The sequence below is a fragment of the Canis aureus genome, chromosome 13 (genome assembly GCF_053574225.1).
Source record: "Canis aureus isolate CA01 chromosome 13, VMU_Caureus_v.1.0, whole genome shotgun sequence".
Classification (NCBI taxonomy): domain Eukaryota; kingdom Metazoa; phylum Chordata; class Mammalia; order Carnivora; family Canidae; genus Canis; species Canis aureus.
In genome coordinates this window covers 34,251,837-34,269,438 of record NC_135623.1, presented here as the reverse complement: position 1 = coordinate 34,269,438, position 17,602 = coordinate 34,251,837, and the positions used below count along the sequence as shown (strand labels likewise).

General features: G+C 33.9%; 1 protein-coding gene across 11 annotated transcripts in view; it reads left to right on the top strand.

Annotated features, from left to right (window-relative positions):
* Positions 1 to 17,602, top strand: part of MGAT4C (MGAT4 family member C) — a 719,810-nt gene that overhangs the window by 542,848 nt on the left and 159,360 nt on the right. For 2 of the 11 annotated variants that reach the window (XM_077845715.1, XM_077845710.1), the window contains exon 2: positions 5,596 to 5,645. The exons of the other annotated variants lie outside the window; for them this stretch is intronic. The gene's annotated coding sequence lies outside the window, so the exon portion shown is untranslated. The remainder of the gene's footprint in view (positions 1 to 5,595; positions 5,646 to 17,602) is intronic. 11 annotated transcript variants of the gene reach the window in all.

Genomic DNA, 17,602 nt, shown 5'->3' with positions numbered 1-17,602 from the left:
TTTAAACAGGAATAATTAATATGCACAAGAATATATATTAAGATAGATAAGGTCAGCAGAAAATTGGAAACTATAAAATGTATCATGTAATAATTCTGCAATTAGCAGTAAGAACAGTGTAAGATTTGCTAGAGTAAGAGTTAGTGAATAGGGGGATAGGTCATTAGGAAACAGCCTGAACCACAGAGAGGAAAGATATATTGAAAATATAGTAAGGAGCAGTAAGATAGAAGATGCATCAATGATGAAGAGTCCTAGGTACTCTAAATGAAAAGAGAGAGAGGAGGTAATAAAAGGTGAAGTGAGGGGATCCCTAGGTGGCTTAACAGTTTGGTGTCTACCTTTGGCCCAGGGCATGATCCTGGAGTCCCGGGATTGAGTCCCACATTGGGCTCCCTGAATGGAGCCTGCTTCTCCCTCTGCCTATGTCTCTGCCTCTCTCTCTCTCTCTGTGTCTTTCATGAATAAGCAAATAAAATCTTTTAAAAAAGTGAAGTAAAGTGAAGTGAGATAAGGCAGTATGAGGGAGGAAAAGAGAAGAGAAAGGAAGGGAAAGGAGGAAAGGGAAAGGAAGAGAAAAGGAGAAAAGAGAAGAGCAATATGTTATAACAATGATCAAGAATTTCCATACATGAATGAAAAGACAAGAAACTCCAGAGTTAATGAAAGCTATGTACTTTAGAATATATAAAAATAAAACTTCAAATTGATTTTAAAAAAGTAAAAAAAAACAAAGAAAGAAAGAATAGCTCAAATTTAAAAAGATACATTTCTTCAAGGTCCATACATACCATATACAGTAGACTTTATAATAAACAATGAAGCTAGAAAAGAGTATGTTATTCAAAGCCTGAAAAAGATGACTGTTAACCTCAAATTCTATACCCAGTAAAAATATCCTCAAAAATGAAGGTATAATAAGGGATTTTTATAAAAACAAAAAACAGAATTTATTATCAGCTGGTCCAACTAAAATGAGTTTTTCAAACAAAGGGAAATAATTACAGCTAGAAGCACAGAAATAACCAGGGGAATAAATATCAATGAGAAAAGTAAATAAATACAAGAATAATTAAAATGCATGACACTGTATCACTGCCACTAAGAAGGCAGCAGGAAACGGAAGGGTATGCTGTAGGGTAGGTAGAGAAAAGGGTTCTAAGATCCTTGTGTTGTTTCAGATCCCAGAAGTATTGATTTACACTAAATATGTTAGGTCAAGGAAGTATGTCATACTTTCTAGGCTAAGAGTGAACTCTCTTAAACTTTACTCCAGCTGCAAATAGACTTAGAAAACAAGGGAAAGGAGTGCCTTTCCTTTCAGGAATCCCTAGTATAACAACCAAGTATCAATCTAAAAGATTTTAGAACTTGTGATTTCCTCCAATTTTGTTACTATTTCTGCATTTCCCCCCAAATATAATGAAAGCTAAAAAAATTCACCAAGTGATAAGCTATAGTTTGGACATGAAAAGGAAAGGTGTCATCAAATGTCCTTCAAAATCAGAATTACAATCAAATGAAATCCTGTAAGAATGAAATATTTAGCCTTCCTTTGAGTTATGTTAAGCAGTCTAAAAACTAAGTAATTGCATAAATGGGGACTGAGAGTACAAGTGAGCTGAAGGTTTTTTTGAGGATCACTACTTTGCACCATCACAGGAAACATGATTGTTACATAAATGTACTCTTTCCATGAACACAAAGAATGACTTTGGAGAGAATTCAAAAGGATGTAGAAAGTGAACTACAAATGTTTTTTCCACAATCTGACTACTCTGGGTTTTTTTTGTTTGTTTGTTTTTGTTTTGTTTTGTTTTGTTTTGTTTTGTTTTGCTTTGCTTTGGAAGAAAATAATTGGATTTATGATTTGAAATGTGGGGTTTATATGTTTGCATATGAAGGTGTTTTCAAGAGTGAGGAGTTATCAAGAAATAAAAGATTTTTTTTAGTTGGCAGCAGCTCTTAGAATCATTTCCCTTTTTAATACAAATTCAGTGACTTTAATTTCTACATGTGTTAAGAAGAGCTAGAAGAAAATCTTTAAATTACAAAAAAAAATGCGGTATTTTTCAGGATATTTTTATTTCTTGTTTTTCCTACCATTGCTTGTTCTCACTGCCATAATACTACCTTCCTTTTGTTCTTTTTGTACAGCTTATTGTGATTCATTTTTCAGGTGTGCAGCTACTATAATGTTATTACTACATATGAAGGGCTATTAAGTTGGAAATGAATGCACTACATCCTTGAAAATTTCAATTACCTTAATAAATTATTTGTATTTAACATTTTTTAAAGACTTTATTTGAGAGAGAGAGAGACAGCATGCACAGGTGGAGGGGAGGGGAGGGGCAGAGGGAGCGACAGAGAGAAAGCAACTGCCTGCTGAGCAAGGTGCCTGATGCAGGCTCAGTCCCAGGACCCTGGGATCATGACTTGAGCATAAGGCAGACGCTTAACCAACTGAGCCACCCAGGCACCCTTATATTTAACATTTTTTGATGAGATTCCAACTATAAGAAAATGTGAAAAATAATTTAATGAGAAGTTAAAATAATCTTGCCATACCAATTCTCTCTGAAATAGGTTGGGAAGTTGAATAATAATGCAAGAAATTTAGTGTTTTCTTTGGAGTGTTATTTTTCAAACAGAAAAGATAATTAAAATAAGCCCTAATTCTAGAAATAGAGGTTGAATCTTCATCAAAAAAAAAGGGAAAAAATTAAAATCATTACTGGATTCAAGTTTAAAGGATAAGTCACTGGTTTCTAAAATATGTTCTTCTGCCTCCATATAAAATCTATCAATTTCTGTCCAGTCACCATAACCTCTTTTCAGTGATATCCTTTAAAATTTCTTTTAAATTTATTATTTAGTTACAAATTTACGTGTATTATTTAAAATCTAGAACATAATTTAAGAATTAAAATGATATTCAATATTCAAGAAATAATTTCATTATAATGAAGTTTTTAGTGCCTTTTTTTTTCCTGCCAGTAAATTCAAGTGAATGGCAAGTCTTCAATGTCCCTTGCTCTTTCACACTGCCAGTGGGATTTTAAAATCACATTAATTAATTCCCCACAGGGCCATCATTATAAACAATGCACAAACCAATTGTTTCAAACTTCCCCAGTGTCATACCTAAATCAAATTGTAGAGAGAATTATTATTCCTTCTCAGTAGATTTATGTAGGTTATGTAATTTCTTATTTCTTTTTGAACTTTCAAATTCTTCTGGTGATAGTTCTCTAATACATATGTTTATGCATCCTAAATCTATCTCCAGCATGTCTAAAGTAGGAATAGTGCCTCGGAATCTATAGACCGAATTGGGATCACAGAGAAGGAATGAGCATGTCCCTCCTGTTAGGCAATTTTTCCTCATATTGTATGTATGCTCCATATGCTACACCCTGCTGCCCACAGGCAAGAGAGATAAACTGTTTATACTCCTGAGGAAATTTTAAATGCTATTTCAAAGCATTTCTTCTGCATTCTGGCACCAAACTATCACAAAGTATGCAATTTTCAGTTCTATTTTTCCCACCAGAAAATCATCACTATTCTTGAATGGGCAATATGAACTCCATTCCCCTAAAATCACTAAAATTTTCAATCATTTCTCATTGTCTTCTGTGTAGCTGTTTTATGCTCCTCTTTGAAAAATACTCCAGTTTAACTTGAGCAGAGAAGTAGCAGCAAGGATAAATTAATCCCTGCTCACTCAACGAATGTACTTTAAAACAGGCAGAGGCCCAAGGACACAATGCCTCATCTTCCACCACCGTGCACTTGGGATGTAAATGCTTTCATTGTCTCATCTGGGAATCATCAGCTAAAACTGGCATTTGACATGTTAAGGGAACTTTCTCCCAATTCAAAAATATCTTTGGGTTTCTGGAGATCCTGCATTCTCAAATTGTAGGAATATTCTTAATGAAGTGCAACTTAGATCAATAACTCTTAATATTTTCAAGCCTCGAGCCCTGAAAAGAGCATTTACTTTGCAACTGGAAGACAGGAAGACACAATGTCTTGGGTCAAAACAATAATACTGTCTCATTCCAACAAGTTTTTTGGTTTTTGTGGACCTTTTGTTTTTGTTTTTGCCCATTATAGGTACCCTTTAAATAACAATGAAATAGGTCATGTAGGAAAGGAAAGATTTATTATGTGGCATTCTAAGAGAGGCAAATATATAGGAGTTGTATTCACTGGTTACCAGAATCTGGGGGTAGGGCAAAAATAAATGCTACAAAGGATAATGAAAACATCTCTTTAGACAATGGAGATATTCTTTATTTTAATTGTGGTGGTGGTTATGCCACTGCATAGGTTTGCCAAAATTCACTGTATTATATACCCAAAAAGATTAATGTTATTTTAATAATCAAAAAAGAAAAGATTTTCAAAATATTCATTTATATCAATGGAGGGTTCTCACTATATGGAATTAAATTAAAGCCATATAATGAATGGATTATTCATATAGCCATATTATGAATTAGGCTAGCCTATGGATTAAAAATGTTCAACATGAAAGTCTTTTGCTGTACAGTGCAGTAGGAAGAATGTCATTGCCATTTTTAAAGGTGTTCAAATAGTGGTTGGTTACACTTTAGAAGTGGATGATCTAGGGCACCTGGGTGGCTCAGTCAATTGGGCATCTGCTTTCGGCTCAGGTCATGATCCCAGAGTCCTAGGCTGGAGCCCCTCATGGAGGTTTCTGCTCAGCAGGGAGTCTGCCTCTCCCTCTCCATCTGCCTTTCCCCAGCTCATGCTCTGTCTCACTTTCTCTCTCTCAAATAAAGAAAATCTTTTTTAAAAATGCAAGTGGAGGATCTAAACTCATGACAATAGCATTGAAAGAAAAGACTATAGTATATAATTGGAATGTTGGCAGTGGCTTAGGAAATGCATTTTTAGTAGAAAGATAATTCATAATATATCAAACTCAGTTAAAAAATATTGAATACTGAAAATTGAAAAGATACATTGCTCCTATTTGCTACAAAGAAAACAGCAATTTTTCTTTTAAAAAATTGCTTTTGTTATGAAGATTTCTTCCACATTCTATTCCTCACTTAGTCATAGTTTTGCTAACTCTAATGTTCATCATAGAAGTGATATTATTTATGATAGAAGTTATTGGGGGCAGGTGGGTGGCTCAGTTGATTAGGTTTCTGGTTCTTAATTTCAGCTCGGGTCATGATCTCAGAGTTGTGGGATTGAGTCCCCATCCTCCAGCGTGGAACCTGTTTAGGATTCTCTCCTTCCCTCTCCTTCTTCCTCTATCTCCCACTCAAAAACAAAACAAAACAAAACAAAAAAGTTCTTGATAGAGGTAGAATTGGTCAGATCAGTTGTTACATTTTCATTATATAGGTAATATACTTACAATTCATGAAGCATTCATTATCTGAAAGATTCCATGGAAAAATCATTTATAATATTACTTTATATAACCAATAATTGTACCTGTGATGTAGTTTGCACTAACTGACTGCTTATCTGTTGTATTTTGTGCAAGTGTTGCATTTCTTACCTTGAAATATTACCATAACTCTGTGTTTCCTCCAAACTTTATAGTGATATCAGTATCAATGTCAGAATTGGGGAGCTACTTCTGCTGAGGCACAGTAAGTTTTCAATTACTGTCAACATAAGCCTTAATCTAGACAAGTATAATCCTTAGGATGTAAAGAGTACTAAATCCAAAAAAGCAGTAGCAGAGAAACAGGTTGGATCAAAAGATCTGAAAGAAAATTAGAGACCAAGTACATAACAAGGTGGGATATTAAGAACAGAGTAGAACTCAGGGGCGTTGGCCAGGAAGAGAGGAATGCAGCTGAGTCAGATAAGGTATGCATTGTTGAGGCATATCCTGGCTAAAAACAAAAACGAAAACAAAAAAGGCTGGTAACAAAACTAGCAATGAAATGACAAGCTAGTCTTTTTTTTTTTTTTTTTTTTTTTTAATTTATTTTTTTATTGGTGTTCAATTTACTAACATACAGAATAACACCCAGTGCCCGTCACCCATTCACTCCCACCCCCCGCCCTCCTCCCCTTCTACCACCCCTAGTTCGTTTCCCAGAGTTAGCAGTCTTTATGTTCTGTCTCCCTTTCTGATATTTCCCACACATTTCTTCTCCCTTCCCTTATTTTCCCTTTCACTATTATTTATATTCCCCAAATGAATGAGAACATATAATGTTTGTCCTTCTCTGACTGACTTACTTCACTCAGCATAATACCCTCCAGTTCCATCCACGTTGAAGCAAATGGTGAGTATTTGTCATTTCTAATACTAACATGAGTAACTGGGTTTATTTTTTCTTTGATTTCATTTTTTTATATTTAAATTCAATTTGCCAACATATAGTATAACACCCAGTGCTCATCCCGCCAAGTGCCCTCATTAGTGCCCATCACCCAGTCACCCCATCCCCCCATCCACCTCCCAGGTTTTTTTTTTTTTTTTTTAATTTTGAAGTAATCTGTATACCCAACATGGGACTTGAACCGACAACTGGGAGATCAAGAGTTGCATGTCTACCGACGGAGCCAGGCAGGCACCCCTAATTTACTGAATTTAAAACAAGAGTTTCATGTGTGTTTCTCTCTGGGCCTAAATCTAGTGACAGGCAGCCCTTGGCTTACCTAATCAATAGGGATGGGCAGGCTTTTCTGTTCTAGGGAGAGCAATATTGGAGGGAAATTTCTGCTAAAGTTGCTTAACTATAAACAAAAACAATAACGATGAAAATGTGATGAATAAACAAAATGTGGAAGGGCAAGAAATGGCAATTTAATCTTCTGAGAATAGTAGAAGCAAGGAGAAAAAGTCAACATTCTGTTCTTAATTAAATTCTCAGCATTACTGAACATCCATGCCCTCCACTAAGGAGTACAGAGATTACAAACACTCTATCCAGTCAATATGCTCTGTGCAAATTGTCAAGTTAATTTTCTTTCCATTAGTATATTTACTGTGCTTACATTTTATTTTCATAAATTCTAATCATTTTAAATATGAAATTCTTATTCAATAAGTATAAGCAAACTGCTTCTACATTATTAGTAACAACTAAATATATTTTTTAAATGACTGTTCCTAATAGGCTAGAATTCTTATTTAATATTAAGTTATAAATCTCAGTCCAGTGGAATAATCACAATATAATAGAATCTGTCCTTATAAGCATGAAAATGCAAGGCTAAGATTTAGATGTAAGTGTAAAGAAAGATGTAAATCTTTCTTTAGTAGAAAGAGACATATCCCAAATGTATTATATCCAATGTGCTCATATGATGTTTTTGCAAATCCCTTTGCAGTGTCTTAATTATTTTATGAATAGTACTTTTTTCTCAAAGAAATATTTTTTCCATATATATTATATTAAATGTTAGGGAGTAGAGGATGTAGTACAAAAAAACTTTTGTTTTTATGAATTCTAAATGCATAAGGAGTTTATACTCTACTACAATTTTTTTTTAGATATTAGGGAAAATTTTATATTCATTAAGGACTTCTGTTCTAGTTTGCAGGTGTACTTGAAAGAATTCTGTGCATATTTAAAATAGTTCCTCTCTCAACGTGTTTTTTAATGTACATATCAAAATCGTTGTCTTGTTATTTTATTAAAGATCTTGTGCATCAATTTAGGTTAAAGAAAGTTAAAAGAAAAATCTATTCATGGGATACTTCTACACTGTTTTGAGGAATGTAAAGTGGGATAGCCATTATGGGAAACAGTACGGTGTTTCTTCAAAAAATTAAAAACATAACTACCATATATCCAGCAATCCTAATTTCTTGGTATATATTTAAAGGATACGCAATCAGATTCATTGACAGAATTGTTCACAATCGTCTTAGAAAGTGTCCATCAATGGACGAGTGATAAATTACAGTGTATATGGAATATTTTATAAAAAGAACAAAACCCTGCCATTTATGACAACATGGATGAACCTGGAGGGCATAATTGCTAAGTGAAATTACACAAATATGCTTTCTGGGGTTCCTGGGTGGCTCAGTCAGTTAGACACCTGCCTTCGGCTCAGATGACAGCTAGCTAGCTCATGATCCTGGACTCCCAGGATGGAGCCTGGCGTCAGGCTCCCTGCTCAGCGGGGGTCTGCTTCTCTCTCTCCCTCTGCCCCCCACCTCTTTCTGTCACCCGCTTTCTCTCTCTCTCTCTCAGATAAATAAATAAAATCTTACTTATATGTGTAATCTAAAAAATTGAACTCAGAAACTGAAAGTAGAATGGTGATTACCAGAGGCTGTTAAGGTGGGAAAATGGAGAAATGTCAGAGGCACAAACTTTCAATTATAAGATGATTAAGTTATGGGGATCTAATGTACAGCAAAGTAACTACAGTTAATAATATTGTATTTTATACTTGAAATTTGCTAACAGAGTTGATCTTAGTGTTGCCACCATATATAAGCAAGGTGGCTATGTGAAGTGATGGATGTGTTAATTAGCCTAATGTGTGTATATCAAACCATCATATTGTGCACATTAAATATATACAATTTTTATTTGACAATTATACCTCAATAAAACATGGGAAAAAGGGAATATTGTGGGTTAGTCCCAGAAAATATTCCAGGGAAGTTAACCGCATTGTATCTATCATTACACTGAGTGTCATAGTTGCTTTTTCTAATTAGGCAGTACAATTATGTCTTGTGTTCTCCCTCCAACTTCTGCTGTGTTGAGAAGTCCTCAGTAGCTGCATTCCCTTTGCTGGAGCCTACACTTGACATAAATATGTCTTAGGAGAGCTGTAGGTCACTTGTATTATATAGTAAGCTGACATTGTTACACAAATTTAACCAACCACACTATACAGGATGAAGATGAGATGATGCAACAATGGTCAGATATTCTCAATCTGCTGCTATACCATTTACTATTATCTCTCAGTTTTGGGAAATATAAATTAGAATAGTGCCTGCCATGTAGTAAGTTCACAATAATATATATTCTTTAACATAAAGTAATAATAAACAGTCACTTTATATATTACATTTTCTTTCTTTACCATTTTAGTACATATTAAATAAGGAAAATGAAAACAGCAAAAATGTACTGTTTCACCCTAAAAATAATTATATAGGATATAATATATAATATTACCAATATTTTACGTAATCATAAAAATTCACAACACACAAGAAATTACCCTTACTTATAAAAAATAAGAATAGCTTTAAAAGGGCTTTAAAAGAGAAGACATTAAGAATATTATTAATTGGGATCCCTGGGTGGCGCAGCGGTTTGGCGCCTGCCTTTGGCCCAGGGCGCGATCCTGGAGACCCGGGATCGAATCCCACGTCAGGCTCCCGGTGCATGGAGCCTGCTTCTCCCTCTGCCTGTGTCTCTGCCTCTCTCTCTCTCACTGTTGCCTATCATAAATAAATAAAAAACTTAAAAAAAAATAAAAAATAAATAAAAAAAAGAATATTATTAATCAAATAGACATTTTTTGTTATTATTTATGTTCTTTTTCAATGATTGGAATGTGCATTTTTCACTTTGTAGGAAATATTATTAGAGCTGAATGTCAGACATTTCTAAATATACAGAGGTAAATAAGGTGAGAAACTCATAATGATAGAATGCAAAACAAAAAAAGCCCTCTTAATTACATTTCGGTAAGTATCATGCACAGGTACCATCTGAGCTACAAGAAGATTATACAAGAGAGTCTGGGAATGTTTCCAAGCCAAAACTAAGTTTGAACTGAATCTTGAATGTGATCATCAGCAAGCCAAGAAGACAGGTTGCAGAACAATGAAGTAGTGAAATAGAGGATGTTTCAGAAAGAATCGACATATCCTGTATGGAATATAGAAACAGCCCATAGTATTTAGGCCTATTAGGAATATGAATAAATTTGAAAATACAGTGAAAGATTAAGTTTGAGAAGGAGGCAAATGAGATCATGGGGAACATTTTACGTCACATTGAATCAGTAGTTCTCAAATTATAGTCCTAAGACCACCATCACCTGGAAAAATGCTAATCGTCAAGGCCTCCTCAAAACTACTGAATCAGAAACTCTGAAATAGGGTCCTGAGAAACTTTTTTTTAGACAAAACCTTCAGATGATCCTGTGCACTAAAATATTGGCATATATTGGTATTTGGCATTAAAAAGCCATGGTCTTATAAAGCTGAGAGAAAAGCTTAAATGAATACTTTAAAATAATCCATTGGCAGATCCACTGGAAGGAAGTAAGAATGAAAGGGAGAAGATGGGTTCAATAATGTTTTTGGCAATTCAGAAGGGAATTGATGCTGTTTTGAAGTATAATAAGTGGTGATAAAAAGGATGGAGCCGATTTAAGAGAAATTTGAGGTGTAAAATTGAGATATGAACAACAGGATGAAGAAACATAAGAAAAGGGAATGGGGATTGCTTGATTTCTAGTTCTCTAGCTTTGTGAACTAAGTAAATCAGGTATATTACACATGCAGTTGCTATTAGCATATATTATCAATTTATATTTTCCTTTTTATTAATCTTTTTCAACAATTCTATCTAAATTCTTACATATTCTTTATGTGGTTTAAACCAAATATCTACAATACTGTAAGTATCTACAATAATAATAATAATTTAAATGACAACTGAGTTTCCTATTTATAGGAACATATACTGTATATGGCAAATTGTACTCATCATCTGATATACCTTGAAATGATTTTTGTGGAATATCGAAGTGATCATTTATATACTACTAATTCCAGTTACCAGGTAGCCAAATGTTAGGTATACTGATATGAGTTCTAAGCTTATTGCAGGAAATGTAATTAAGAGTGAGAACCAGAAAATATATATATATTTCCTTTATATTTTATTTCCAAAATAACAAATTTATTCTCACTTCTCAATCTTTTAAAATTAATAACATTTTAATGCTAAGATGTGACTTTATAAAGTTTATTTTAACATTACCTCATCAAAGAATGTTGAGGTTAGGGGCATCTAGCTGGCTCAGTCAAAAGAGTATGTGACTCTTGATCTCAGGGTCATTGAGTTTGAGGTCCATATTGGGTGTAGAGGTTATTTAAGTAAATAAACTTAAAAAAAAAAAAAGAATGTTTAGGTTATAGGAATTCCTAATACTTTCACTCTAAGTGGAGCCAGAAAAACTTGAGCCATGGAAATGGAAGAAAGTAACAAAGGGGGATCCCTGGGTGGCGCAGCGGTTTGGCGCCTGCCTTTGGCCCAGGGCGCGATCCTGGAGACCCGGGATCGAATCCCACATCGGGCTCCCAGTGCATGGAGCCTGCTTCTCCCTCTGCCTGTGTCTCTGCCTCTCTCTCTCTCTCTCTCTCTCTCTCGCTCTCTCTGTGACTGTCATAAATAAATTAAAAAAAAATTTTTTTTAAAAAAAGAAAGTAACAAAGGGCAGAAACTTTAGGAAAATTTGTTTTTTGACAATCGAAAGAGGGACACAGGTCAATGTAATGCACATGTCAAGTATTATAAGAATGTCATAGGCATTTGCTCACTTAACCTTCCAGTGAACTCTAAATTAGGAGACAATATATATTACCAAAAATTTTCAAATAACAGAATTAAGTCTTAACTTACTCAATTTACAGAACTGATAACAGAAAAATAAGAGAATTTATATCCAGATATGACTGCTTCTGGATTCTTAACTATTCTTTACCACCTTGTAAAAAATAAGATGTAAAAGAAGTGAACAGGCAAGTACATGGACACAAAGGTAGATTTAGTGTAGTAAAACAAGGAAAACGGAAATATCCAAAATAACGATGAACTTATTGATCCTTGCTTAGCGTGTGTGTGTGTGCCCGCATATACACATGTGCTGTTGGGTGAGAATAACCAACTTTGAATTTAATAGTAAAAAATATAAATCATGGCAATTGGAGTATCTATTAAATACTGGTATTTTCCTTTCTGCATATTTCTTTTTTAAGATTTTATTTATTTATTCAGGAAAGACTCACAGAGAGAGGCACAGACACAGGCAGAGAGAGAAGTAGACTCACTGAAGGGGGCCTGATCCAGAACTCAATCCCAGGACCCTGGGATCACACCCTGAGCCAAAGGCACCTGCTCTACTATTGAACCACCCAGGTGCCCCCCCCTTTCTGTATATGATTGAGACAACACTGTACTAGCTACACAATGAAAGCATTGTTTATTGGAGACAAATTATATCACAGTTCAAGCAAGCATAAATACAAAGGCAGAAAGAAGGAGAAATATCAATATAATATTATAGATCATAAAACAGTGCAACCTTCAAAAATTAAATGTAGAGAAGTCATAAAAAAGAAAAAGGCTAAAAATATCAATGAAGTTTTTTTTGCTATTTTTACTTTTCCTCAAGATGTCTATATTTGAGAAAAGTTTATCCTAGTGTATGTACCCACACACACACATTTATATAAAATTTAACTAAGTTATATTTTAACATTTCCCCATCAAATGACTAGTAAGATATTCTACTATTTAAAAATAATACCAGGGAAGATCAAACAAAATACTGGATTACTCCTGTGAGCAAAAATGTATTTTTGGAAATGCAAATAAATGTAATATATTCATAATCATATAAAATATTATAGCTTACTATGACCAATTTCTGCTGATCTACTGCATATTCTTTTTAAAAAGAAACAATAACATTTTAAATAAAAATAAAGTAGCTAATTGGAATATCCTTAAATAATTGTTAAGTTGTGGGTACCACTGCTTGAGGTATGATAATAATTACAAAACTCACATCAGCATTTCCAAAAATATACTCGCCTAGTATAGTAGATTGATGAGTGAGTCATATTGTTTCAGTAATCTTCAGAATATATAAATGTTCATATATAATAAATTTAGTTGCCCACTATGAAAGTTGCTGATACAGAGCTTAAGTGTTCGTAGTAATAAAAATCACTATTAAGTGAGGGGTAAGAGGGAGCTCTTCTAAGAAATATATGAATTCCTGTTTAGGTTATTCTCTCCCTTATACTAAGCAATTTACCACCATGATCACAATTTATCCCAGTCTGAAACAAAAGTCTCCCACAGAACATTAATGCTTGCATTAATGTAGATTTTGCTAGCTAACATTTTTCTCTGTGACAGTTTCATGTTCAAAATTGTATATGCATGGCCCTCTACACATATAATTTTACGATTATATTTTAAAATGTAATGACTTCATAATTTTATACCTGGAAAAGTTATCAATGGTTCTAACAACTTTAATAAATTGGATCATTAATATTAATTATTTTGAAGATATGTTGAATACATCGAGTCAGAATACCTGGGTTTCAGACTTTGTTAATATCATTAGAGGTGATCTTACTTTTTGCTTTCTAACCACTAATCTAAGAAAAAATCAATTTGATTAGAAATCAATTTGATTAGAAATCAATTTCTAATCATTAAAAATATATATATGTACGTTCTATAGCATACATGGGGGTGGTCTTCTTGCTCTGAGTTGAAAATCCAAGGTGTGCCCTTAGCAAATGTAAAGAATGTACAAAAAAAAAAAGAGCATACAAACAACTGAATAAATTGCATAAATCAAGAGACAAGTAGATGATAAATTACATGTTACATATGTTAGCTCTGCAAGTTCTAGCCTAGCACGGATTCTTTTTATCTAATTACATATTTATGAAAATCATTTATTATATTTGTATCCCCTATTAAAATATAAAAAAACAAGACTCTTAACTTTTAAAAATATTTTCATCCTCAGAGACTAATAATGGGCCTAAGACTCTAGTTACTCAATGTTTATTAAATAAAATGAAAAATATTTACATTTCATTGGGCAATTATATTGCATTAAACACTAAGTATTGTCAGTATGCTAATTTGAAAACATTATCAAATATTACACATGAAGAAATTGAGTTCAATGATATAAAATAATATCCCCAAGATCAAACAAGTGGTTGAGCCTGTATTCAACTGAAGTTCTCAAGTAAAATAACAATTATTAATACCATGATAGTAATAGTAGCTAAGACATATAATACTAAGTGCCAGAACATTTTCTAATCCCTTATTCATATCAGCTGGTTTAATGCATATAAACACCTCTGAAATAGGTGGGATATTACTCTTATTTTACTAAAGGGGAAAATGTGGCACCAAGAGAGAGGGGTTATGATAAGTAACCTCTACATAGTTACACAGGTGGAGGGTTGAAGAGCTGAAATTATAAAGCCAGTCTGGTTCAATAGTTATTCATTTAGACACTAAGCATTATAGCTTCTCAGAATGGCCGTTCTGTTTATGAAGCAACTTGGTCCCTGTGTGAATCTACTTCTAAATAATTACTGGATGTAGAGTACATAAATATGTTCTGGAGGTGGGAAATGTTCCAGAAATGCAGATTCATTCAGCAAATGTTAAAAAATTTCAACATGATAAGATTGGTGTATGCAAATAATAAAGATCATAATCCTAAGAAAAATCCTAAGAAAAATTTTTATGATGTAATTATTACTTGGCGATGTGCTTTTCAAACAGCACAGTTAAGTAAAATAAGGACTATCCTAGAAGAAAAAAAAATTCTTAGGTTCTAATCCCCAGCTACAAAAATCAATAGCCAATGAACAGTCATTTACTTTACCTGAATCTCAGATTCTTGATCTGTTCAATGAGGATTATAAACTCCTGATACGATTGCTGTAATGAGCTATTAGAATAATTATTGACTTAATGTTTGTGAAAAGGCTGTGTACAGCAAGTGCTATGCAAATTTTCAGTAATATCTTAATGATTTATTTACACTTAACTCCTATACAAGATAGTAAACTTCTTCAGAACAGTGTATATATATAATATGTCTTGGAAGGTCCCAGAATATCCAGCAAAATGTCTCATACTTAGATTTTCCCCTAGAGAACAGAATGACCGAATGTTCAAGCTCTGATATAGGTAAACATTCCTCTGAAATCATTCATTCATTACATTTTCCAGCTTGGGCAAATGATTTATATTCTTTGACTTAACATTACTCATCTAAAAATATATATAATAAGATCCGTGACTCCTTCATAAGGTTTTTAAATAAGACATTAAAACACTGTTTACAAACCAGTGATACGTAGTAAATGTGTAATAAATGTTACAGATGTGGAAATACATATTCATGAAAAGTTAACAATATATTAATGAGACCAAACAAGGAAATCTGCACTGTAACATAGGGGACCATTTCAAATAAGATTTTCTGAAGTGGTTTATGTTTAAATGGCATACCTTGGGGGTTAAAAGGCCATTTATTTTTATGAAACTTTAAACACACTGAGTTTGTAGTCTAGCTTCTCTTATGAGGATTCTCATAGGACCAATCATCCTGGTTTTCTCAGGACTGTTCCAGTTTCAGAAACTTCCTCAAGGTAGAAGCTATTGTAGAACTATCACTCCAAACCTAGGCAAAATATGACAATCAGCCACCAATGTTCAAAATAATCTAGTCACACAGGAATCCTCTAGCCAAGCACCTGATCCTATGTTTTCTGCTTCCTCTAACACATCAGAGAGTAAAAAGTTCCCCAACTCTTTTTCACATCTAAACCATGTGTTGGTTGTTGGAACAACTCAATTGTCATGGGACCCTTCTGGCCTGGTAAATAATTGCACATGTTTTTGCTGTCTCTATCTCCTGTGCTAGATTCTAAAATGAGAAATATACAACTCTTATTTCTCTTTTTAATATATTTTCATTCTGTAAACATTTCCATTTTTCTTTCTCTATCCTTTGGTGTTTTTGAGAGTGAAATACACTCTAATCTCCCCCCACTTGCAGGTAAGAGTAGATTGGAAAAGGTTGATCTATTGCTTATGTGTATTTTATCTCAACTTCCCTGAATGTTTCATGCCTCTCTGCTTCATTTATTTAACGATTCATTGAGCATCTGCTGTCTGCCTGGCTTTTTATTAGGTGTAGGTATAGACATGAGCTAATAAAGGAAACTTATCAATGAGGATAACATAGGTTAACAAAAAAACTTAGAATAAATTTTTAGAGTTCAGTCTGGCTGAGCAGGGAAAGAATAAGAAATGTTTCACATGGAGTGAAGCTTGAGCTTGAGTTGAAAAATGAATAACTTTTCTTTGATTAGAAGAAGTTTGGGGAATAGAAATTATCGTCCTAGTCAGAGAGAACCATATGGAGGTTATAAAACATTTTGGTGTTTTCAGAGAAGTGCAAGTGGTTCAGAACCAGTAGAGAATAGAATAAAAGGAAAGGTAAGACTTATAAAAAAAATTAGGCTAGAAATTAGGCAGGGCAATACTATGAAGACCCAAAACATGGTGAATATTACTTTTTTTCCTCTGTCTTTCTTTTACTGTGCCTATCTGTTTACCCATTTGTGGTCTTCAGAAGTTTTAACAAATTGAGTGAAAATAACAGAAGAAAGTGATGCATTTCCTTTCCCTTTTCTATCATTACTAAAAATCAGTGAGTATGGGAGTAAAAAATAATAAAACCGCTGGCAACTATATTTGCCTTTTGACTAATGTATGTCTTAGTACATTTACAATGTTATTTCCATCATAAAATTCATTTAAAAACAAAATAAAACCAAATAAAAGTGCTGCCAAAGAGGCTTGATGCTGCTTAGATTATATAAGATTTACTCAATATAGAATGACAGCATAGAGAAGGAAGCCATAATAACATAGGGCCAGGGCAGTAGCAAAAAAAAAGAAGAAAGAAAAGAAGGAAGGAAAGGAGAAAGAAAGAAAGAAAGAAAGAAAGAAAGAAAGAAAGAAAGAAAGAAAGAAAGAAAGAAAGAAAGAAAGAAAGAAAGAAAGAAAGAAAGAAAGAAAGAAAGAAAGGAAAGAAAGAAAGAAGAAAGAAAGAAAAAGAAGAAAGAAAAGGGAAGGGAAGGGAAGGGAAGGGAAGGGAAGGGAAGGGAAGGGAAGGGAAGGGAAGGGAAGGGAAGGGAAGGGAAGGGAAGAGAAGGGTAGGGAAGGGAAGAGAAGGGTAGGGAAGGGAAGGGAAGGGAAGGGAAGGGAAGAGAAGGGTAGGGAAGGGAAGGGAAGGGAAGGAAGGAAGGAAGGAAGGAAGGAAGGAAGGAAGGAAGGAAGGAAGGAAGGAAGGAAGGGAAGGGAAGGGAAGGGAAGGGAAGGGAAGGGAAGGGAAGGGAAGGGAAGGGAAGGGAAGGGAAGGGAAGGGAAGGGAAGGGAAAAGATTTACATAAAGAAGACATTACATCAGACACTGCATTTCAGGTTGTCTCTACCTATCACCACCACACATGATTTCATTCTCTTGTGATCCAAGCAGCAGGAACAGAGGAAAGCACATAATCATAGCACAGCTACTGAAATTCAGGAAATTAACACTTTAACAACACTGTTATCTAATCAACAGGTTTTGTTAATGTCTTCAATTGTCTAAGTAATGTTCTTTATTGAAAAAGAAAATCTAGAATCATGCATTGGCTTCATTTGTCATATTTTAATCCTTCAATCTGGTATACCTTCTGAGCCTGTCTTTTTTTTCTTTTCTCTTATTTTCCTTCTTTTGAGTATTTCTTGATGCTGACATTTTTTAG